The sequence below is a fragment of the Ambystoma mexicanum genome, chromosome 10 (assembly GCF_040938575.1).
Source record: "Ambystoma mexicanum isolate Mex_15411 chromosome 10, UKY_AmexF1_1, whole genome shotgun sequence".
In the NCBI taxonomy this organism is placed as follows: Eukaryota; Metazoa; Chordata; class Amphibia; order Caudata; family Ambystomatidae; genus Ambystoma; species Ambystoma mexicanum.
In genome coordinates, this window is record NC_090932.1 from 1,078,262,322 (window position 1) to 1,078,286,379 (window position 24,058).

Here is a 24,058-nt window from a genome sequence, read left to right on the forward strand (position 1 = left end):
AGTGCGGAAGGCTTGGGGCATCCACTGGGTATCAGGTAATATTATCCCCATACATAATGTCGCCATATATATGGTCGCTGGGAAACGGCATAAGCAACATTATTTGTGGGGATAATTTATGCGGTTAATGGGAGCGGTGGTTGCAGGGGTTTCCCCGGCTCCCTTTAAAAAAATATGGGTTTTGTGGGGGTGTCCCCCGCAGGTTCCATTGGTTAATATTGCCACCAAAAAACAGCACCATTCTTATATGTCGACATTTTTACGGAGATATTAACACATGGAACCATCCACTGCGAAGAGCAAACAATGAGCTAGGATCCAGCTACAAAAAACAATGGCGCCTTGACAAGTTTACTAAACTGATGCAGTCGCATTACCACATTGAACTTGCATGGATAGTCAAAGAGCATTGCAACCTGTAGAATGCCCCCATTTCAGTTGAAGAAGTTGACAAAGCAATCTGGGACCAGTGGTAAAACCCCATGCCATGATGGCATCACAATAGAATACTATAAAGAATTCTGGCCCTCTGTGGATCCTCTGCTGGTCAAAATGTATCTAGAATCACTGGGTAGGCAGATGCTACCACACACCCACATTGAGAGAGGTGGTCATCAAACTAATTTCAAAGCCTGGGAAAGACAACTGACTGTGCGCGTTTTACAGACCCCTATCCCTATTCAACTTCAACAAGGTGCTTTCCAAGCTGCTGGCAAATAGATTGTCTCCTTTAATGAGTAAACTAGGTCTGCCTGATCAATCGGGCTTTTCAACCAGGGATGTCCATCCAATTCAACCTCTGCAAGCTCTTTGCAATCCTCTCCCTAATAGATGCAGAAACACAGGCAATGATGATGCTACTAGACGCAGAGAAGGCATTTGATTCTCTGTGCTGGACCTTCCTCTTTGCAGTCCTGCAGTGAATGCATGTAGGTGACTACATGCTCTCGCTAATCAAGCTAGTGTATGCTAAGCCTATGGCAAGCTGATAACAAATGCTATTGCTTCGCCCCCCCCTTCAGCTCCATAGAGGCACACGTCAATGCTGCCCCTTGTCGCCACTTTTTGCACTGGCCATTGAGCTGGCATGTGCCCTTCGCACTGAACACATGCATAGGTGTCTTACCTTCTACTAGCAGAGAGTATTAGTCTCACTCTACGCCAACAACCTCGTAATCTATGTATCGGAACCGGTCAATAAGCTTCACCCCGTTGTTCGTGCGGTGGTGCAGTTGGGGCAATACTCTGGACTCAGAATGAAGTGGGCTAAGTCTGCACTCCTCTCGCTCGCGCACAACACAGCCCAGTTCCCATGGAAGCCAAGCTAGATAGTTGGGGTAGCCTTCTGTTATCCATTATTGCCCGTGTATTCGTAATTTAATGGTGGTCCTCCTAAATTCCTGTATATATTTCTAAATGTCCCGATTAGGCCGCCCAGAGCATACTTCGACAGACTAAGCTCCATGCTGATCAAATTTATATCTAGGCGGGTAGACAGGCCAGCAGGCGAGAGTAGCCCGGGAAGTCCGCATGCTCCCATTAGAGGAGGGCAGTCTTGCGGTCCTAGATTTTGATTTCTATTATCAGGTGGCACAGGCAAGCCGCATCAAGCATTGATACGAAGCAGCACTGTACGCTCAAGTGATCTCCCTGGAGAGGGCCATTGCGTTCCTGAATAGGCGTAATGGGGAACAATGGGGAAAACAGTGCATGCCATATAAAAAGATAAGCACAGCCCTCATGTCCCTGGCAGTAGTGCACTACCTCCATGCAAAACATGATAAACCCGCCCCATACCAACAGACATATCCTTCAACAGAACAGGTGGCCTGAACAGCACATTTGTCCTGCAGGTGCATAGGGAGCTTTCTGCGTACGGAATCGTCAAAATGTGTGATTGGTTCACAGCTGGTAAATTCATCTCTACCGAGTATAGTGAGATGGGGGCGTAACGCACAAGCTGCAAATTATCTATCACATGGTTAAAGGGGAAGTAAGTGCAATACTTATCACGTTCCCGCTCATGCCTCAGCCTTTCAATATATTGCAGCCCCTATCGAGGAATGATCAGTCAAAACACACAATCGCAACAATGCATTGAATGGTCCAGGGGTGAATGTATGCATCAGGCATGTTACCCCTAAAAAAAAAAACTTTGACCCAGTCTCTCCGGGGGCATGCAAAATATGAGGCAGACTTTTTACACATGACATGGAGCTGCGCCAGTGTGGCCTCATATTTTTATTTTTTTTATTGAGCATTTGTAAGGCAGAAACATGGGACATAATACCAGTGGCAACACAATAATAACTGTGTAATAACAGTGGTGGTTCTACCAGACCTTGTGGCATTCAGCCGTGCAAGTGCATTGGGGAGAAGTGCACAGGAATGGGACGGGTGGAGAAGTGCAGGGGAAGGGGATGGGTGAACAAGTGCTGGTGGAGAGTCCAGAAGGGAAGTGCGAGGGGAGCGAGGGGGAGAACCACAGGCTAAGTGCTAGTACAGGCGACTCTCAAGGGTGGTAAGTGGAGTAACCAAGTGGGGACCACTTGGCAGTGCAGGCAGCCAGGGGTGATGGTGTCAACTGGGAGGAAGGGACTGGGATCCTGTGGAATTCATGAGGATCAGGCCACCTGTCATGGTGGCTGCCGAGGGATAATTAGCAGGGAAAGAAATGAGGCAGAGAAGAGCAGTGTTTTGAACAGTTTCTGGAACTTAAGGTGGTCCGGCTCAAGTCTGAGAGGGGCAGGGAGGCTGTTTCAGAGGTAGGCACCAGCCAAGGAAAGAGACCAGCCCTCCAACCTCTGCTTGGAGAAGCGTTTGACTGTCAGAGAGTTGAAACTAGAGAAGTGTAGTGCCCTGGTGGGGGGAGTTTTTATAGTGATGGAAAGTTGGAGATAGCATGGTCCCAGGCCCTAGAAGGCCTTGGGGATGATGCAGAGGGGCTTGAATTTGATCCTTGCAGCCACCAGGAGCCAGTGGGCAGATTTTAGGGCAAGAGAGTGGGAGGCCAAGGCAGTGCAGATACCCTGGGAAGGAAGGAGTGAAGGAGAGACTGCAATTGGATCGGAGAGTTCCTTGAATATTTTGAAAAGTGTGTCAGTGTTGTTAATGGCTCCAGAGATGCAGGCTTGGCTATGGGCCTGCTTCATGGAGCGGATAGAGAAGCAATATTGCCTTTGGTCATACTGAAGAAAAATACAGATGGGCCTTGGGGAAATACTTAGGGCTGATATCCGGATTAGCCCAGAAATATGCCTTCTTGGCCTTACCCGAAGCTTCCCAATGAGAGATCGCAGATTTCTGGCCATTGCTTTGTTGATTACGAAGCACTGTATCGCCATGGAATGGTGGTCACCACAGGCTTCAATAGCAGATGACTGGTTGAGGGACCGTCTTCCTTGGTGTAATGAGCAACAGGACACTTACAGAGAACTAGTGGAACCTCCTGCTTGTCCTAATGACTACTGGACCAGTTGCAGCTCAGGATTAACAGTAGGATGACTCCCAGTAGAGGTGGAACTAGGCCGCTTGGTACTAGTGAATGGATAAGCTTGACTGACTGTTGCATGCTCAACGTTACATTAGTCGCTGTCTGCTTTTATTTGGTAGAGATAATGAAGTGTTGATTCTTGATTTGTTTACTGCTTACTGTGCTCCATGTACTAATGAACAATTAAAAAATTAAGTTTTTTTAAAAAAAGAGGGGGACCCGCACTTATTCCAACCTGCTCAGGGCCAGTCCATTTAAAGGAGTTCTCTTTGTTGAGATGCGGCCATTATTCCTAACAGATCATTAGAAGGATGGTGTATGGATAAATATGTTAGCACCACTTTTCTGTATTCCTCACAAACATCTCCCAGGCATGACCCATTATGTAGCACTCCTCTGCTATTGCTTTCCCTGGCAGCCACCTGCTGTGCGTGCTTCAATGCACCACACTGATTACTATGTCGCCAATGTTTATGCCATGGCTACTGGTTTAGACCCACCTTGCACTGGGTGTCAGAAGGATCGCTTCTGTTAACTGGGCCCTATTTAAATAATGACAGCAAAGTACCCACCTCCACCTTCAAGACTAAAGCTGCTAAGTAAGCAAATGAGGCCTTCTTTTCTTTCATTCTTTAATGTGTAAAATGCAAACAATTGCCAAAAAGTCAATCTCCCAAGTCCTGAACATAGAACTTCCTATGAGGACTTCAGGCAAAACAACTAAATGCAACATGAAATGCCAAATTCCCACATACAAGTGAATGTTAGAAGCCAACCCAAGTCCCTCTCACTCTGAGGTTAGCTTGAAATGCCAAATTCCCACATACAGGTGAATGTTAGAAGCCAACCCAAGTCCCTCTCACTCTGAGGTTAGCTTGAAATGCCAAATTCCCACATACAGGTGAATGTTAGAAGCCAACCCAAGTCCCTCTCACTCTGAGGTTAGCTTGAAATGCCAAATTCCCACATACAGGTGAATGTTAGAAGCCAGCCCAAGTCCCTCTCACTCTGAGGTTAGCTTGGGCAACACAGAAGAAGAAGTCCCTTATTCCTTTTTCAATTTTGCAATAGAAATGCACCTGTCGCAGGGAGGAACTTTCCGGCAGGGTGCGACTGGGGCATCAAATCGGTCCAGGCACCAATGAAAGCATGGCCCACAATCACACATTACAATTCATTACTATCCAGAACAGACTGGGCACTAACCAAGTGGGTATTTATTTTTAGCAAAATATGTTGCAAATTATACATTTGAAAACGTATTTGCTTAGTACATTTGGTTAAAAATAGTGCAGTAACTTATGAAAGTGTCCCACTCTTGCCAAAACAACTGGCCCATGCTAGAATCATGGGCTGGCACTTGCGGCATTGCTCTGTTTCCCTCTAGGCCAGTCCGAGCCGGCCTTCCAGTCATTCCTTCTTTCCAGCATCCGTGCTTCTTGAATCTGCCATTATTGCAAGAACGTGAACGGCGACCTCCTATATGTATTTTCATCTGCTGCTGTCCCGGCAACCACTGTGCACTCTCATGTAAGAGCATACATCTGGATATTATGAGCTGAGTTTCCTGCGGGCACAGGCAATACGATCACACATCCTGAATCAAACATGGTGCACACGGCCAGATTTTGCAATGCTTTTTATTGAACTATGACCTTTTTACGAATGCCTCGACAGATCAGCATGCTTACCTGGAGACTGGAGGAGGTTGAGGGGGGGGGGAGACTGCAGCCTTTGTCTTTTCCTGCAGAAAGCGGCATAGTTACCAGAGATTCTACTGATAAAATGTTCTATTTGATCTGGAGGTTAAAGGAGCACAGCTGTGAAAGATCACGCACAGATTCCTCGCACGTTCTAGCACAGCAAGGGCTGTGTCCGGGTGATGGCTACTCTTAAAGGGGATAGTTATCAGGCCAACCTTGAACCGGCCCAGGGCCTTTTGGTTTTGTCACCATTCTAATCCAACTAATTAACCTGCACCCAACATTGCACAGCTCCTAGGCCCACCATCACACTATTGCAATCCCTAGAATCTCTGTGTAAATCCATGAGGTTGTTAGGGTGTAGTTGGCATTGCATAACACATTCCTGATGAGCTGGGCTGGGGGATCATGTGGCGGTGAAACAGCATAATAGGCGAACACATGTGATGCCTCACAGTGAATAGGTCTTCTAAGTGAAATGAAATTGACATGCCGGGAAGGAACGACCCATGTAAATGCTGAAGCATGGCCGCCTGCTCGGCAGCTGTGCAATAGACTATAGGGCCTCACCACGAGTCGGGCCGTATCCCAGCTTTAATACTGCCCAACTGTAATAGCACCCACCAGTCCAGGAGGTATTACCGCCGGATACCGGGTTGGCCGTTAACGGTAAATCCCCATTCCTCATTGGATCCAATAATATCGCTGAAAACCGGGCGTTAATTGGGATTTTCACCTCCAGAAAAAAGCTGGCTTCATTAGCAATAGGAAGATCAAACTCACCTAACATGTTGAGCCTCTTCCCCGAGGACTATAACTCTTCTCAGAGCTCATGGAACTGTGATTGGAAATGGCAGTGCACTGTAGCAAGCACAGAAACATAACAGGATATTACTAGTTTCATGGGGTGGTCCTCAAAACTACAAACTCAAAAATAGAAAAGAAAGTTTTATAAATCCCTGAACAGCCACAATAGTCTCCTGAACATGGTTAGTATTAGAACCCTTTTGCAGCCGGCACAACTCCAGGGAAGGTTCATGTTTTCTTTCAGTGCTGGCCACGAATGTTGCTTAGTGTGTAGACACGCTGTGCATGCACATGCTGCATGACATGTGCTGGGCCCTCTTCTGTTTCTTTCATTTTCTGAATGACAACGTACAGTGGAAGGTGGCCGCGTGCATATGCACTGTGCGATCAAGTAAACATTTGCTTGTGTGCCAGAAGCCTGAAGATGCTTTTTCAACCAATGTCGAAGGGAAACTGTCTGTTTGGTTGTAATGCATATTCTGCAAAAGCTTTCGGAATACTGCCCTGCGAAGTCTTTGCCTCTGCTTGCGTCGCAAGTCTATTCTTGCATATTGATTTACACTTAGTAGGAAGAATATCATTTAACAATGTAGCCCAGTCGTTTCTGCAATTTCCAAGATTTGCTTATCCTCTTCTTTTAGCATATCATGAATATTCACATACCATTTTGGCCACTGAGTCAAAATGAAATGGATCCACCATGACGTTCATAGATGAGCTGCTTCTGTCTGACCTCCCGCTACAGAGATCTGTGTGCGACCTGCAGCTCGAAGATTTGAATCCTGGTGGCCATCTCGTCATTTCACTCTTTCGCAAGTAAGAAAATGGCTGCCACTCATTTGGATAATAACAGGTATTAATAAGTGTTGAGAGATAATGCGGTATGCTGCGTGTGCTAACAATACAGAGTAAAGGCCACGAATGCACAGTGTAGGCCCTCCCTACTCCCGTGGAAGGACGACTTCCCTTGTTGCCGCAGGAGAGATCGCAAGGTCCTGGGCATAACGGCTACAGTTGCTAGTTTTCCTGGGATCATTATGCTTCCATGTATTATTTATAGCTAAGAGCAACTGTAGCGCCTGGACGTGGAGGAGATACTGTTTCCGGGACCTGTACAATGCTTCTTCATCCTGACCATCAAATGTAAGAACCAGAAGTGCAGGGGGGGGTGTTGTCTGAATCACTGGAAATTGAGTCATGGAGGAAGATGGAAGAGACAACATGGCAGATACAGCTAGGATTACCCCAATTCTAAAACAATGAGCAATATGTGCCCCCTGGCCTGAGAGATGACCACGTCACGGCTTCCCAAGAAGCCAATCAGTTGCTTGTGAGGGAAAAGTACTTCCAGTTCAATAGGCTTTGGCTGCTCAGCACAACACCAACAGGATTTAGAAAGTGCATGGCAACAGTTGCTGCACACCTTAGAAGTAGGGAAGCATCTGTCTGGGGTTTACCCAAACTTTGTAAATATGGGCTGCCCTCAAAGTGGCCTCCTACTCATATGTGCCTACAGTGTGTGTTGCCGCAGGATATACATACTGCATAATATTGGTCACGCCTGGTTTGAACAGTAGGTGCCAACCTGAAACAGAAGACAGCTGTTTAAAGTGTCTCCACACCTGTATGAGTAGGGTTCAAGCCAGCAGGGACCTGCACACAACACCAAATGTATCTCACCCTCAAGGCAGAGCCGGTGCTACAATAAGGCAAATGCAAGTAGCTGATTAGAGCACCTCCAGAATAATCGCACCATGGGGTGCTATTTTGGCCCTAAAAACAGTAAATCCAGCCTCTTTGTAAGTAGGGGGGCTTTAAATGGCACTTTTCTTGTGGAAGCATGAATCTTTGCATCCGCCCTGTCTACAGGCATGTGTATCTATGAGAAGCTGATGCTGCCATCTCTGCCAGTGCAGTGCTGAAAGAATGGGTTTTGCTGGGCTGCTTTTGGCGATTTCATTTGTCCATGCCAAGTGTGAGTATGATTATGCCAAACTAGGGCGGGTCAGTTCCCTGGTACGCGGATCACATCTTGGCTGGCAGATTTATCCAAGTTGGCTTCTGTGGATGTTGTCAGTGTGCAGGCTCCCACAGGGCACTCAGTGCTGGAGCATCAGGAGCAAACACCCAGATGCAGCCCTGTGCATGGGTGCTGCCATGTTGAATATGGTGCCATGCACAGGGGACTGCAGCCTGGCTTTGGAGCATGTGCACTGGAATTCATTCTTGGTTAGATCTTGGCAACCACACATTGTGGCCCAGGCTCATTCCATCATCTCTGCAGCATAAAATCGAGCAAGCTGTGTCTCAACACTCCGCGTAGGATAGTTCTGATGAATCCTTGTTGCACACCTGCTTTTCTGTCTGCCATAATGTCATTCTACGAACCTGTCTTTCATGGCATTATGTCACTTTGCCAGTGAGCCTAGCCTGCTTTTTATGCCATGTTGCCTAGCCACTCTCTTTGTAGTTCCCCTTCCTCCTGCATCCAGTTTTAGCGTTCCCTACCTTCCCTTGTTCTGACTTAGGCTTCCCTGTGTTACCTTTTTAGTTTTGGCTATTAGGTGGCAATGAAAGTGCTACATTTAAGCCAAAATTATTGTCATTAAAATAAGAGCTTTAGGATAAGAGCCTGAAATAGAGGCTTTGAATTAGGGTCTCTGATGCGTTTCAATGCAGATGGCATATAGGGATGGATGTGTGTTGTCTGACTATGTGTCCCACCCATTTAAGACCTATCTGTAAGTAAAACCTATGTAATTTTCCTCCCATTCCAACCCATCTTCCCTCAAACCACACCCCTTTTTGCATTCCTTACCTGAATTTGTGTTGTGTGCTGAATTTGTCAGCCATTTTTACTTCCAAAATGGTGGCTGCTTTGTGTTAATTTTATTGAAATGTTATTTGACTTGATTGATGCTTTTAAAAATATGTACGGCTGCTTTTAAATTACATAGTTTAATGTATTTGGTTTTCAAAATAAATAAGTTACTGTTGTAAAATGATTTTCCAATTGTCCATGTACTGATTTGTGAGTGGTGTTCCAGTGTCTTGTGATGTAAACATGACCTGATTGGATGTGTAGTTAGCGATGTCAGCATAAGGTGATTAGATCGGTAGTCTGTGTTTGTTCCTACATATATATTTGGAGTGAGTGGTTAAGCTGTGTGTTTGTCTGCTTAACATTTGAAGACAGAGGTAAAGCGAGTGATTTTCAAAGTTGTCAAAGGTGTCAAAAGTGTCAAAGGTGTCTGTTTTATTTTATTGGCGCTGGGCGTTTATGCATCGTTTTTGGCTTACTGCACAAAAACCCAGACTCATTTAAAAGTGCAAAAGGTCGCTTTAATGTGACAGGTCAAAGCTTACAATTAAACGTTTACCTGGCTCCATGGCCTTACAGACTAACAAATTCTTTAAACAACCAATTAACTAATTACACATTTTCCATTTTCCCCCAACAATTAAATAATTAAATAAAGCCATTTCCTCCCTAACTGTCCCTTGGACCCTACCGTCTCCTTACCCCTTTTCCAGGCGTCCCGCTTTCTCCCTGGGGCCATGCCCCTCCAGGCTCAATACCTGTTCCCCGGGATGGCCCGCTTGTGCAAACAGCACCACCCCATCCTTTCCCGTGTCATTCCCCCATTGTGCTTCCCTCCCCCCACATCAAAAGGGGCCATGCCCCCGGAGCCCAGAACCACTTCCATACCCCGCAGACTCCCCTCTACACCAACCTCCCCCCTTCCTATGACCTGCAGCCAGTCTGACCTGCCACATCACCAACCGAAATTCTTACATCACAACTTCACTAATGCCCCGACCTGTCACACAAAACTACCGACTAATCACCCCTTAAACCGACACCAAAAAAAAACCCTAAAAACTTGCCATGGGACGTAAAAAACCCCTGCATATCCCAAAATACCCTGCCCCCCCCTTTTATAAACCAGACCCAAGACCTTAACCAAATTGAAGGGGTGGGACGGCAGGACAATCGCCAAGTCCAACCGTCACCTGCCTCCCGAACCTTCCCTGGCCCCTTAAATACCCCAGAGAGGCGCTCTGCCCCCACGGCCACTCACTGGCCGTGTGCAGCGCCAAAAACCTCCCCGGGGGAAACGCTTAGCGTTCCACCCGGGGCCCCCCTTTTGGCTTACTGCACAAAAACCCAGACTCATTTAAAAGTGGAAAAGTTTGCTTTAATGTGACAGGCCAAAGCTTACAATTAAACGCTTACCTGGCTCCATGGCCTTACAGACTAACAAATTATTTAAACAACCAATTAACTAATTACACATTTTCCATTTTCCCCCAACAATTAAATAATTAAATAAAGCCATTTCCTCCCTAACTGTCCCTTGGACCCTACCGTCTCCTTACCCCTTTTCCAGGCGTCCCGCTTTCTCCCTGGGGCCATGCCCCTCCAGGCTCAATACCTGTTCCCCCGGGGTGGCCCGCTTGTCCAAACAGCACCACCCCATCCTTTCCCGTGTCATTCCCCCATTGTGCTTCCCTCCCCCCCACATCAAAAGGGGCCATGCCCCCGGCATCAGAAAAACCCTCCCCCGAGGTGTTCTTTCTGCCCCACCGCCCCACCACTTTACTTTAATTCCAACTCTTTAACCAATCAGCCAGCCAAGAGCACAAGTCCGCCAGATAGTGATTGTTCCCATAAATCGACAAGTGTACACCATCCTCCCCAAAGATCATGAAGCCCTCATACACTATCTCCTTATGTTCCATCACCTGCACCGCCACAGAGGCACAAAACTTCACCATCTCTCTGTTGATCCCCTTCCTAGCCCGCTCTATCGCTCCCTCGCTCCTCGCTCCCCTCCACACTCTGCGCGGCAACAACTTAGTCCACAACACCTCTGCTTGAGGCCACATTTCCCGCACCCAGACTAAATCCCTTTTCATTTTCCTTAGCAGAGCCACCCCCGTATCCCTCACCAGGTCATTCTCCCCAGCATGAATAATCAACACCTCCGGCGCCCCGTAGCGTTCCTGCAACCCTGCCAGCATAGGCAGCAACTGGTCCCAGCGCAGGCCCCCTAACCCGTGCCATTTTACCACCACATCCTTATAGCTACACCCCAGTTGCCTGCCCATAACCCTTTTCTCCGCTTCTTTCCCAGCCCATTTCACAATTGAATGGCCGACAATCCACACTTGCGCCAACTCCCCCTCCTTTCGCACAGCATCTGAAAAAGAAATGACAAAATTACTACCATAATACCTTCACTCCACACGCTGCTGTCAACTAACTTCTGCCACCTTCCCTCAAAATTCCCCTTTATGAAACTCCCTGACATACCCCTTGTATCTCCCAGACCTCCAACGCCCCAAACTTTTCACCTTATCCTCGGAGAAACCCAACCTATTACCCGCTGATGCTGCGCCCATCCTGAATGAATGTGTACCAAAATCCTCTCCCTTTTCTCCTACCACTAGCAGAGCCTTCCACAATACCCCCAAAACTTGTGATGCTGAAACCGGCGACCCATCCTCATGCTTAAACACCAAGCCCGTCTTACCCCCACACCGCTCCTTCCACAACCTGCCCGCCTGCACTGGGCATAGGTCCCTGCTCCCCTGACCCAACAAAACCCAAGAACCCTTCCCCTTTTGGTCCGTTTTGGACTTATTAATCTTAATGTCCAACCCCCATTCTGTAATTTGCACATCCTCCCACTGCAATCCCCCGGACCCCCCTTTTTCCCCTCACCAACTCTGAAACCTGAAAAGCCCCGAAAAATAACCACGTAAAACAGGTCGCAAACAGCTCCCCCTCCCATACCGACCAGCAAACTCCCCCTACTGCCTTAACCAACCTCTGCAGCAATTCCGCCGATATCGGCCTCCTCTTGTCCTTATCCCTCTTACTTTCCCTTGCCCATCCTTCCAACATCCTACTCGCCATTTCCCCCCCACTCGGCTGAAAACCCCAGAACCATTTCCCGTAGAAAGCAATTCCTGCTAACTTCCCTGCTATAGCTGCTCTTGACCAGCCCCTGTCCATGCACCTCAGGAGGAAATTCATGACATCATCCCTCCTCCGCTCTTCCGCAGCCCATCAACCCTTCCAACTACTCGCTCCCCCTCCAATAAAATCCTCCCAGGCCCTCCTGTATGGCTCCTTAGATGCCCCGGCCAATGAACCCTCCACCAGAGCCAGCGCTCTCATCTTCCTATCTTCCAAAGCTCCTCCGGAATCTGCTGCCCCTCCTGATCCGCATCTGGAGCCAATCCTTAGAATCTCTGCCATTGAAAACGAGATAATGCATCAGCGATGCCATTATCCTTCCCTGGCACATGTGTTGCCTTAAACACCACGTTCAATTCCATGCATCGCAGCACAAACTCTCTCATGAGTCTTGCCACCCTCTGATCCCTTGCTGACTGCCTGTTTACCACATGGACCACGCATTCGTTGTCAACATTGAAATTCACTTTCCTATACCGCAGATCCTTCCCCCACAACTCTAATGCCACCAGCAATGGGAAAAATTCAAGGAATGCTATACTCCTTCCCTCCTTCAACCACAGATCAGGCCATTTCTCTGCACACCATTTTCCCCCCCAAAATACTCCGAAACCTCCTGCTCCTGCTGCGTCCGAAAATATCTGTACTTCCCATGTCACCGGGTCTCCCTGCAACCACATTGACACCCCATTAAAATTCTCCAAAAAACGCAGCCATTTTCTGCAGTCCTCCCTCACTGCCCCCGATACTCTTATCCGATGATGTGGGCACTTTGCTCCCGCCATAGCCTTCGCCATGTTCCTACAAAACGTCCGACCTGGGGCCACCACCTTACATGCAAAATTCAAATGCCCTACCAATCTCTGCATGTCAACCAGCGTCATCTTCTTCGCCCCTACCGCCCTCTGCAGCAACACCACCAGTTTGCTCACCTTGTCGTGCGGCAAGCGTGAGGTCATAGCCACTGAATCCAGTTCTATTCCCAGGAATGTCAACACCACTGCAGGCCCTTCTGTTTCTTCCTCCGCTAATGGCACACCCAAATCCTCCATTAGCTCCTGAAACAACTTTAGCATACCCTTGCACTCCCCCTCTCTTTCTGCCCCGCTAATGAACAGAAAATCATCCAGATAGTGCAGCACACTCCTCCAACCCGAGTTAAATGAAAAAACCCACTGTAAGAAGGAGCGGAATCGCTCAAACAGCGCGCAGGAAATTGCGCACCCCATTGGCCAGGCCTTGTCTATGTATATGCGGTCCTCAAACTGCAAACCTAACAACCAAAAATCCTCCGGGTGCACCGGCAATAACCTGAAAGCCGCCTTGATGTCACACTTGGCCATGAAGGCCCCCCACCCTTCTTTCCTTACCATCTCCACTGCCTGGTCAACACTTGCATATACAACCCCACATTCTTCCGGGACAATGAAATCATTGACTGACATGCCTTCCGGCCATGACAAATGGTGTATTAATCGAAACCCCCCGGAGCTGTCTTGGGCACCACCCCCAGTGGAGATATAACTAAGTCACCCGGCAGGTCATCAAATGGCCCTACTATCCTTCCCGCCGCTATTTCTTTGCTCAATTTTTGCCTTACCACTTCCACATTTTCTTTGGCTGACTTCAGATTTTCTGCCCACGGCGCACCCTTGGGCCCTGGTACCCCAATCTGAAACCCTGACTAAACCCCTCACTCAAAATCATCGCCCCTTCTCTGTCTGGGTAAAATTGCAACCATTTCTGCAGCACCCCCACTTTAATTGGTGTAGAAGCTTTTCCCCACAACCCCTCTGTCTGAACCTCTCCCCCTTCCCCTGTCTCCCTGCTGGAAACACTGAGTAAGAGGGTGTTTTCCTCCACACTTGCTACACTCATGCCTGAACCTACACAGGGTCCTTGTGCAGCCGTCCTTATTAAACGCCCAACATGCTGTTGAGGACTGCCCTCTGCCTCCTCCCCCCGGCCCCTCATGGGCGGGGCGACCAAGAAAGGGCCGGAAAGGCACCGGCAGCCCACTTGCTGTGTGCAATGTCGGGGCAGGCCTCGTTGGGGCCATCCATTGCAGCCAAAGATCCATGTCTATCTCCCCCCAGACCGCCTGACGGTCCTCTGCCATTCTCGCTCTGAATTCCTCATCATACCTTACCGAGGCAAAGCCCCCAAAACTCGTGAAAGCCTTCCTAATTACATCAATATATTTAAGCAGGGCCACACAACGCTCCGGGAATTTTTCACAATAAACACTGGCATAAATGATAAATGCTGACGTTCAATTCTCAATAGTCACCGGTACCCTTGGGCGCGCAGCCAGTTCCCTCTCTTCTTCTTTAGACCCCTCCTTAGCTCTCACTTCCCTATGGAGCAATTTAAAAACGTCTACGAATTCCCCCACCTGAATCTTCTCCCTGGTTGCTGCCATCAAGTGCGCCCCCAACGGTTTTGTTATCCCCATGTATGGCAGTTTTTTCTCTTTACCTTTCACTTCCAACTCCTTTTCTTTCCCAGCTTGCCCCTCGAGCACCAATGGCTCCACCACCTTGTCTGTTTGGACCTCCACTGAGCAAATGCCCTTTTCAGCCCCCAAGGCTCCAATGGCCTGTACCCCCACGTCTTCCCTTAACCCTTGCAAACCAGGCACTTCATTTCCCGTCCCCCCTCTTGGGACCCCTCTCTGCCATGCAGATGACCATTCCCTTTCCTGCTCACCTCTTTCCACGACTGCCGTCTGCGGTCTGGCGTCCACACCGATGCTCCTCATCTCTTTTCTTAGAGGGCTCCTACTGCAGGGACAAAACCTGTCAGCAGATTCACCCAGCCAACAGTTACCCCTCCATCTTGCCCCCCGACCTCCCTGCACCTGCCTTTCCATATCCCACCACCAATTTCTTCTCCCCTCCCCCGTTTCCCCTACCGCCCTATAACCTTCCACCTCCCACTGCCCCACATAATCCTCCAAACCACCCTTCAAATACCATTGTGGCTGCGAGCTTGTGCCCCAGTCGAGTTGATCTTCCTCCTGCGAGCCCGGGGCGTCCGCCCCGCCACTCCTTTGACGTCTTCTCGGCAGGGCCACGGAAACCCCTGCCTGGTCCTCTTCTCTCGGGCGAGGCGTTCCGACCTCCACCCTGGAGTCCTCATTGCTAGGGGCCGTGCTGCACCCTCTAGGCTCTCTGTGCGCTGACCGAGGAGGGGCCGTTCTCAAACCCTCTACCTCCACATGACCCGCTGGGGCTGCGCAGCGCCCTCTGCCCTCACTCCTCCTACCCGGGGGGGCCGTTCCGCGCCCCACCCTATCCTCCTCAATCGATGGGGACCTCTCTCTCCTTCTCCCACCCGCACTCTTCTGCAGGTATTTTCCCCCTCTTCCCCTCTGCCCTGCCACCCCCTTCTGCGCCCCAACAGTGGCCCCACTGTCGTTCGCTAGAGCCACCTCCTTTTGTGCACTCCCAGTTTCCCTAGGGCTATCATTCACTCCCTCCCCCGATGGCTGCCCACCCGAAATCATTTCTCCCCCGGACACCCTCATGTCTATCTCCCTCCTCATCTTCCTGCCCCTGGGTTCCCACACCTCCCCTCTCCCCGCCGCGGGGGTGCAAGCCACCACTGCCGCGAGAGCCCCATCAGCTGCAGCTCTATGCTGCGGTCTACCCCCCCTTATTTCCCCCTCGCCCATGACTTCCCCCACCGCCCCCTCCAGTTTGGCCTTAGTTGCCCTGCTGATGATTTCCAGGGCCTCCCTCAGAGCCCTAGCATCAACCAGCCCCTTCTTGCCTGCTCCTTGGCCCACCATTGTGCACAACTAGTCTGATAATGCACTAAAATATGCACCTAGCCACTCCCTAGCTAACTACGCCACCGAGCCGGTACCTACCCGGGGAAAAAATACCCCTAGAAGAGGGAGAACCAAAGAAAATTGCCCTATAACACTAATAACCTAATAGAGCTAATTAACTCAAAATTACCGGCTATCCTTTACATATTTTTTTTTTATTTACCCCCCCACCAAGAAATTACCCCTGCCCTAAAGGGAACCCCCTCCCCTAGCTCCACTCCTGCTCAATACAATAGTACCCACCTAGGAGCCACCCACTGCCGATGCTGGAACCCTGAACAAATCCCCTTCTCTTTTTTTTTTTTTTTTTTTTTTTAACAAACCTGGAAACCCCTATGCACAAAATTAAATGCAGCACCGGCCTGCCCCTTGGTGGCTCACGCGGTGAACCGCACTACCTTGCAGTCACCCGAACAAATAAGCGCGGCCCCTTTAAGGGTACTGCTCTGCCCCCTGTGTCAGAAGGCAGCCACCGCGCACCAGGACCCTTCCACTCCCGAGCCACACGAGCACTGCTACTGCCCCCCTGCCGCCAACCCCCAGAAACCAGGAAAGCCCGTGCGGGGCGGAACCGGCACCGGGTGCGTGGACAATTAGGCACCCCCTGTGACCACCAGAGCAATGCTAAGCCCCGCGAATATTCCCCGCCCCCTTCGCGGTACCCCGTACCCCAACCGACACCGAAAACCCGGGCAGGGCAACGCCGTGCTACCAACCCAAACCGCCCGACAGGACCCCAGCAAACGCCGACGGCGGCTCCAGTAAGGGGGGGTAACTTATTTACGATACCCCCAAATCAAATGTTTGCCCCAAAACACAATTCTTTTTTTTATTTTTTTATATGTCTGCCAAAACTAAACTTCCACCTACCACTATACCTAACCCCCACCCACCACTAACTCCTGACCAGACCCTGCCTCACCTTCTCTACTCTCGTCACACTAGGCCCAGCTACAGGGAAGGCTCGGGAGCAGGCGACAGGACTTCACAATCGCCAAGTCCAACCGTCACCTGCCTCCCGAACCTTCCCAGGCCCCTTAAATACCCCGGAGAGGCGCTCTGCACTCACGGCCTCTCGCTGGCCGTGTGCAGCGCCAAAAACCTCCCCGGGGGGAAACGCTTCGCGTTCCCCCCAGAGCCCCCCTTATGCATCATCCACCACCCCCGTCAGTACTACTTCACATGTGATTGGTCGACTGTGTAAGTGTATGTATGTTTGAAGGGCGTCCCACCATCCTGGAACAAGGAAGCTGGCTCCGCCCAGACAAGCTGCTGAAACTATTGTGTATTACATAAATTTAATCACATGAATGAATAAATGCAATGCAGTGTTCGTCGCATTTACAATAGGATCTCCAGTTATGTTTTACTGATAGGTTGTGTAATATCAGGAAACGGCTCATCGGGTTACCATTTTGAATAGAATGGCTGTTGAAATATTTTAAATGATGACATGGTTTTATTTCAGACACTTCCTGGTTTTCCAAAGCATTCCGGCATAGACATTTCTGCTTTTCATGTTCTCATGCAGTTCTGAAAAGGCTGGAGGGCCTCGGCTAGTTTAAAATCTTCTTTTCTACCTCTGGCATGCCACGCGTGCTGGGGAGTGGTGGACATGGGAGTGAGTAACAATGATTTAGCCTCTGGACATTGTCCGTGAGCAGCCAACGAAGTGTGTTTTCTGTATTTTCTTTAATACTCCATAGTGTTGTGCAGGGCTCTTGGTTTGTTTCAAGCAGTTCCACTTGCCACCCACTGACCTTTTGCTGTGGTCACGGTGTGTTCTTTTAGAGTGGCCGTCTTTCGAGCCTCAAGGGTTTCCATCGGGAATCGTTTGTGCTTGCTTGTGTGAATGATTACATACATATTCAGCCATTTCAAAACAAGGCCCAGTGGCCTAATGGATAAGACATTAGCTTCCTGAGCTGTTGGTTGTGGCTTTCAAGAGCCACTTGGGTTGCGGTGGCTTGTTTTACAGACATTACAAATATTTTATCATAAAGAAATACATGCAAAAGTATTAGGTAAGATGTACCTAACGATAAATACGTCAGACGCTACACTGATCGTGTTTCACTTCAGAATTATTTTGAATGGCGTTTGAATGCATTCTACACCTGAAAGTGATGTCGACGTCATCAATAAGTCGTCCTCCAGTGAACTGACACATAAAACCACCCTTATCCTCAGGGATGACCACAAAGCAGACAACCTTTTTAGGAGGGCCACCCTCAGAGCTGAACAAGAGCACCTCCCCCATGCAATCTTTTGAGATTTGAAACAGAGCACATGAAAAACTATAATACGGGCAAAGATGGGTGGGTGTTGCTACTGAGAGCCCACCCCTCCCCCCCATATCACCCAAATTGCTTAGTGCCACAGCCTTCAAAACCTCATTAGCATTTAACCTCATTCAGGCCCGTGCAGAAAATGACGAACATGTGATTGAGTGGAGTAAGATTGTTGCTTTCCTAAGTATGAATGCAGCAATTTAAAGATAAATGGTGTTTCAACCAATTGCCTGACCAAGTAATCCCAGAGTCCACAGGTTAAAGAAATACAATTGCCAGCTTCTTCATCGCCAAGATAAATACAATCAGACAACACTGACGAGTCATCACTGGTGCCCCTTGCTCACGATCCCACCTTACACAATGAAACATTGCACAAACTTCACACCCCGAACCCGGAAGGACTTCGCCGATACTCTCACCACACAAAAACCTACCTCATACAAGGATGACATCCTTTCCATTCCATCATGCAACAGTTCTCAGGATCTGCAGCTTATCGCCTCCTTCAAGTGGTTAATGCCACGCTCTTTCTAGGCATCTTCCCAACCATCTTAAAAACAGGATTAAATCGCCCACTCCCCAAAAAGCAACTCTAGACCAAGACCACCTCTCTAACTAATGGACGATCACTAACCTTCCCCATTCATTGGTTCAATCATACCATAGTGGTATTAACTGGCCATTGATGGTAGCAGGTGCAAATTGGTACAAGCACATGGGCATTTAACATGCCTGCCATATGCATAATACGTCTACACAAGCCAAAACTGTTGGCTTTGCCAATGCTTGTTCTGTCCTGCCTTCAGTTGCCTCGGTGACCATCAGCCAGCCACCTTTGCGGTTCTACCATTCATGGAGCCACTGACACTCTGTGCTCACACTGTCTCTGTACCACATAAAGCATGGGGGGTATTGAACCACGGTGCAGGGAGCCCGTAACAAGCAGGTCTAGGCGACTTTCGTTCTAAGGCCTGCACTAGTGCATCACTTGGGAGACTCTGCACCCCACACAAAGCCAGCCAGCAGCAGCACGCCCAGCCAAGCAGGTAGGCAGTGCCAGAGGGACGTACAACTTGACAGCGAGTGACTCACCCATTCTTTACTTTTTCTTTTCATTGGCAAACTAGTATTTCTGTTTGGACCTCATACACGCAAGACTGAAGGTACCAAAGTTACCAAAGTGCAAGGATAAGCTCAGGAGTGAAGCAGCTATAATGTGTCACGTGGCAATATGGGGTCACTGCTCTTTCATGTCCCGATTCCACAGGCTCAGTATTTTGGGACTAGATACAACGTATGATGGCGAATGGCAAAACGTGGTTTACCTGTAAGAATGAAGCGGGGCTCCTTGGTTTTGGAACGTCTGAGGGATGTCTGCTCGCCTGATAGCTGCTAAGATTTACAGGCAAAATAAATGACTGTGTAGTATGGGAATGAGCCATGGAGCCTGAGGGTGGCACGGACAATCGAACCCCGAAGACCTTGAAAAGAAATGCAATTTACCTGTTATTGTAATGATTAGGATCGTTTGGCTACGTCGTGCGTGTGATGTGTGTGTGTGCGTGTGTGTAGGTTGAGGATCAGTATTTACAGCTACGGAACCTACTCTTCCAAACAAAACTTACAACTAAGCAAAAGCAAACAAAATAAGTAACAGATCCAGTGCCAGACAATGTGTGCATCAGAACTAATAAGTAACTTCAACATAGGTCTTCCGTGCCAAGTTCCTAAAGGATCCAAGATTCTTCTCTGAAATCCCCAGCTGTACTGAAGTAATGGTATTTCCACTTGTGCTCGCCATCATCCCTAACGTCATTACTTATTTTGAGTAACATGGTAGCAACAGAGCATTGTGATAGTTTATAACAGGTTTTCTCACTTGCTCATTGACATGACCATATTTTCTTTTACTCACCATTGCTTGACAGTGATGTCATCCCGTTACCTCCAGTTGCCACATTACTAAGTTGGGTATCAGTTATCATAGACTGCTCTGGCCTCACTGGGTTACCTGACTACAGCCTTCTGCCAACACCAGAGGTTGGGAAGGCCTGGTTGACTAAATAGCACAGCACTATCAATAGCAGCTTTACTAAGATAACACAGATCCTCCAGAAATCCTACAGAACAAATGTTATTTGCTATGTTTTGAACTGGAAACCATACATTCTGCTTGCAAAATCTTACAAATAATTCAAATGTTTGTAAATGTACTGTTTACTGTGTGTGACGAATCAACTTCCGGGGCACCAGTGGTCCAGGGATGAATATCGGTTTCTAAACCATCAATCAACCCCACACCTCCAGTACACCAGAAGGTATCCGAACAGATTGGTAGAAAAAGCAAATTATAAACCTCTTTGTCCAATTTTGGTAACGTGGATGGAACAACAAGCTTATCTCAGAAAGGTCGTGGATCGCTGGTTAGTTGCAACATAGCAATAATACAATTATTACCCAATGATAAAATGACCTGTCCAGTCAAGGTTGTATCAAAAATATCGACTTTATTTATGTCACAACAGACAGTTATAGCAACACTATGAAATAAAACCCACCCTGTCAAGGAATGCAGAGGATAGAAATGTTTCAAAGAAGGGATGCTCCCTGGATACTGACAAAAGGGTAGTCGAAAAGTTAATAACCACAACAGCTTAAGGTTACTTGGCTTTGTCACAAAGGGATCAATGGGTCTTAAAATGTCTCCAGGGGCCTTCGGAGAAAGACGAGGAGGACAGAACCATAATGTACCTTGGGTTGGAGGTGTTCTTGGTGCTCGACAGGGTCGAGTAAGCTTCAGGGTGCATTGCAGGCTTCTGTGACAGAGTTCAAGATGGGAGTCCGCTGTGGGTATCAGGCGGCAAAATGGTTTGTTGAGCAAAGCTGGACAAACAGCTGCAGGCTGACCTGCATGGCGGCTCGGGGTCAGTGCTGATCTGCAATTCTGAAGCTCTGGTCGAGACGTCTCAGATGTCCTGAAGCGACTGCGGCTTGATAACGGTCAGATTTGCAGTCGGTTGCAGCTCAAGGTACTCGACTGGCTCAAAATTGTCCTTTAAGGTGGACAGCGGTAGATGCTTGTCGAGGCACTTCTCCCAGCTTCTTCAATGGCTTGGGCCATCCTTTAAGGTGGATGGTCCAAGACTTAGGAGATTGTTTCAGGCATCTGCCTTGTCCTTGGTTTCGGATTCAGTGACATTCTGGCACTTCCTACCTAGGAAGCTTGCTGCAAAGCCAAGCAGGACACACTGTGTGCTGGCTGTGTACTGGTTCTGGAGCAGCTAGAGGGTCCTCTGGATTCAGTATCTCTCTCTGTTCCCTGGGAGATGCTTAGGGGAGGGATCATGCTTCCTTCTTTGGTGGTCCTGGTCTTCCTTCACTGGAGGAAGATGTAAGGCAGACTGTACCTTCAGCAAGGGTCCAATGATGAGTTCTTCTTGCATATCCTTGCAAAAGTCTTCAGATGATATGACACAAGATGGGCTCAGCCCTCATTTAAAGTCTAATGGACCACAGTGATTGGTGTAGGCAAAGCCTACCTTAATGAATTAATCCTGGGGTCCCTACCAACAGTCTCCTGTATGTGTGAGGTCATAGCCAGCATCCTTTGCAACAGGGAAGGTAAAGGGGTGAAAACGTGTGATACTAAATCCCACCCATCCTCCTGTCTGTTGTTGATCAAAGAGTCCCCATGGTTAATGGATCTCTTTGTGGTTCCTGATTAAAGTAGCAGGTCTCCCTTGAAGCTGTGGCAAGATGAGACGTTCTGGCTCCTGCAAATCACATTCTAGTACCTTATCAATGGGGTCCCTCTGCAGGGTGGACTTCTGTAAATACACAGTCCTAGAAACGACATCTAACTGTTATTGATATTGAGGGCGGGAGCTGGCTTCAGCTAGACACAGTTACATATGAAAGGTTGTTAGGGTTTCCTGTCTCCTTTGTTAACCTGTGCAGCAAGGTCCCATGGGGGCCTGTTTGAAGTACCCTCTAATTGGTATCCTAATCACTGCCACAAGACGCAGGGCCCAACAAAAGAGCAGGGCAGACCCATGGAGCCTTTGTTAGTCAATCAGGCTGGCCATCGCAGGGGGAAGATAGGCCCTCCCCTTTCCTGGAGAGGACATAGTGCACTCCTGGCTGTCACATTCCAACAAAATATGACAGGGTGGACTGTGCCTGTAGGCTGTGTCCATCCAGAGTACACAGGTCTATGCGTTTGTCATGGTGTGACCATAGGAAATTGTGCATGGAATTGCTCCACACATTTACCTGAGGTTGGTCTACCATCATTTCATTTAATTAAAAAGTTCAAAAAAGCCCAGGCCTGGGCACACACGTTTAGAATGAGGTTAAAGATGTCTGTAGCCATGCGCAAACAAATACTTTGCAAAGTTTACCTTCAGTTGAACAAGTCACTAAACCATGATTTTTGCAGAGTGCTGTTTCCTGGCAAGTCATATGCTGTTTTGAAAAATGACTTTACAAATTTGGATCTGTGATAAATATATTTGTCCAGTAAATCACCAGAAATAAACCAACTTTTTTAGGAAAGGTATAGCTTTGCTCCACTCCTGTCTCCAAGACGAACTGATGTCTGTGGGGTCAGGCTACTTAGGCAGACTCATGCACTCAAGCACAGCTTGAATCCTCCACGCTGGATAAATAAGGAAGTCCCGGGAGTCTCCCTGATTTCCTTGCAATTTTCCCGATCCGGACTCAATACATTTGCAGATACTTCGGAATATTGCAGGTTTGCAAGAATCTGAAAGAATTGACCTTCATTTCTTTACATGTCTTAGAAAGGGATGAAAAAGTTGAGAATAAGATCTGAATTCTGGGAAGAGTATGTTAGTCCGTTCATTTTCTGCATTTTCTGCTTGCCTTCCCGGTTCAATTTTGGAGTGTGTGGCTGCAAAAGAAATGGTTTGATTGTGTTGTGGTGATACTTAAAGGAAGTTTTAAACTTGTTCACCCTTAAGCTTACTTCACAGAAGAGGTTTCTTGCTCTCCAATGTGCAGTGCGTTATCCAGCGAGGTTGTCGGTCTCTAGAGTTGCAGCTTTGCGGTTCCCAGGCGTGTGTGTGCCTGTGTGAGGTATTGTGGATAAGATGCACAGATGTGGTGTGTACCATTCTCTTTCTTGAAGAACGTTCGACTTCCCGCTGTCCTGCTTAAAAAGGAATAGCTACGTCAAGTAGTAAAGTACGGCAGCTGCCACGACCTTGGCCATCTAATGCAACACACACCCAGGTCTGGTTCAATGTAGTCCCCTCGTGATTTCCCTTTTAAGGACTGCAACTCTCAGGGTGCAGGAACCCAAAAGAGCCCAATATACAGAATGCAACTAATGCAGAGTTGCTTCACGCGAGTGACCGACAGACTGAAACCCACAGATCCCCTTATACCAAACTGTGCACTTTTGACTGACTGCCTGATCAGGTGAGGGCTGAATTTCAGGTCCATATAACCACAACCCTAAAAACAGTTGAGGACCCTGGAATCTGACCATGGGGGTCACCCAACACGTACTGTGATGGTACCTCCCTTCCACCACACAACACTCACTCAACCCCCACTTCAAAAGACAAAAGCTCAGAAGACAGACCTCCTCTCGGCAGGCAACTCAATTCTGGGGCATCCGTCCCCGAGATCGGAACAGAGCAGTAAACCACTTTTCCTTCTGAAGACCCCTTAACACCTGTTGAGTCTGCCAGGTCGTTTCTGCTTAAGAGTTTTCCTCCCACCCTCTACAGGCCTTTTCGGTCAAACATGCATCCTAAATCTGCCTAGTTCCACCAGAGGCGCTATAGAAGCTACTGGCTGTTAATACCAATAGAAATCGGACAAGGCGAGTTATATGAATGGGTCTTTTCCCATTGAGAGTGTGCTGCTGTGCTGTGTGCCATGATTCCACGCTGTGTTATGAAAGCCATGCCT

At 48.4% G+C, this 24,058-nt stretch overlaps 1 protein-coding gene across 1 annotated transcript in view; it reads left to right on the forward strand.

Annotated features, from left to right (window-relative positions):
- Nucleotides 1–24,058, forward strand: part of ANTXR1 (ANTXR cell adhesion molecule 1) — a 655,342-nt gene that overhangs the window by 152,299 nt on the left and 478,985 nt on the right. The gene's annotated exons all lie outside the window — the stretch shown is intronic.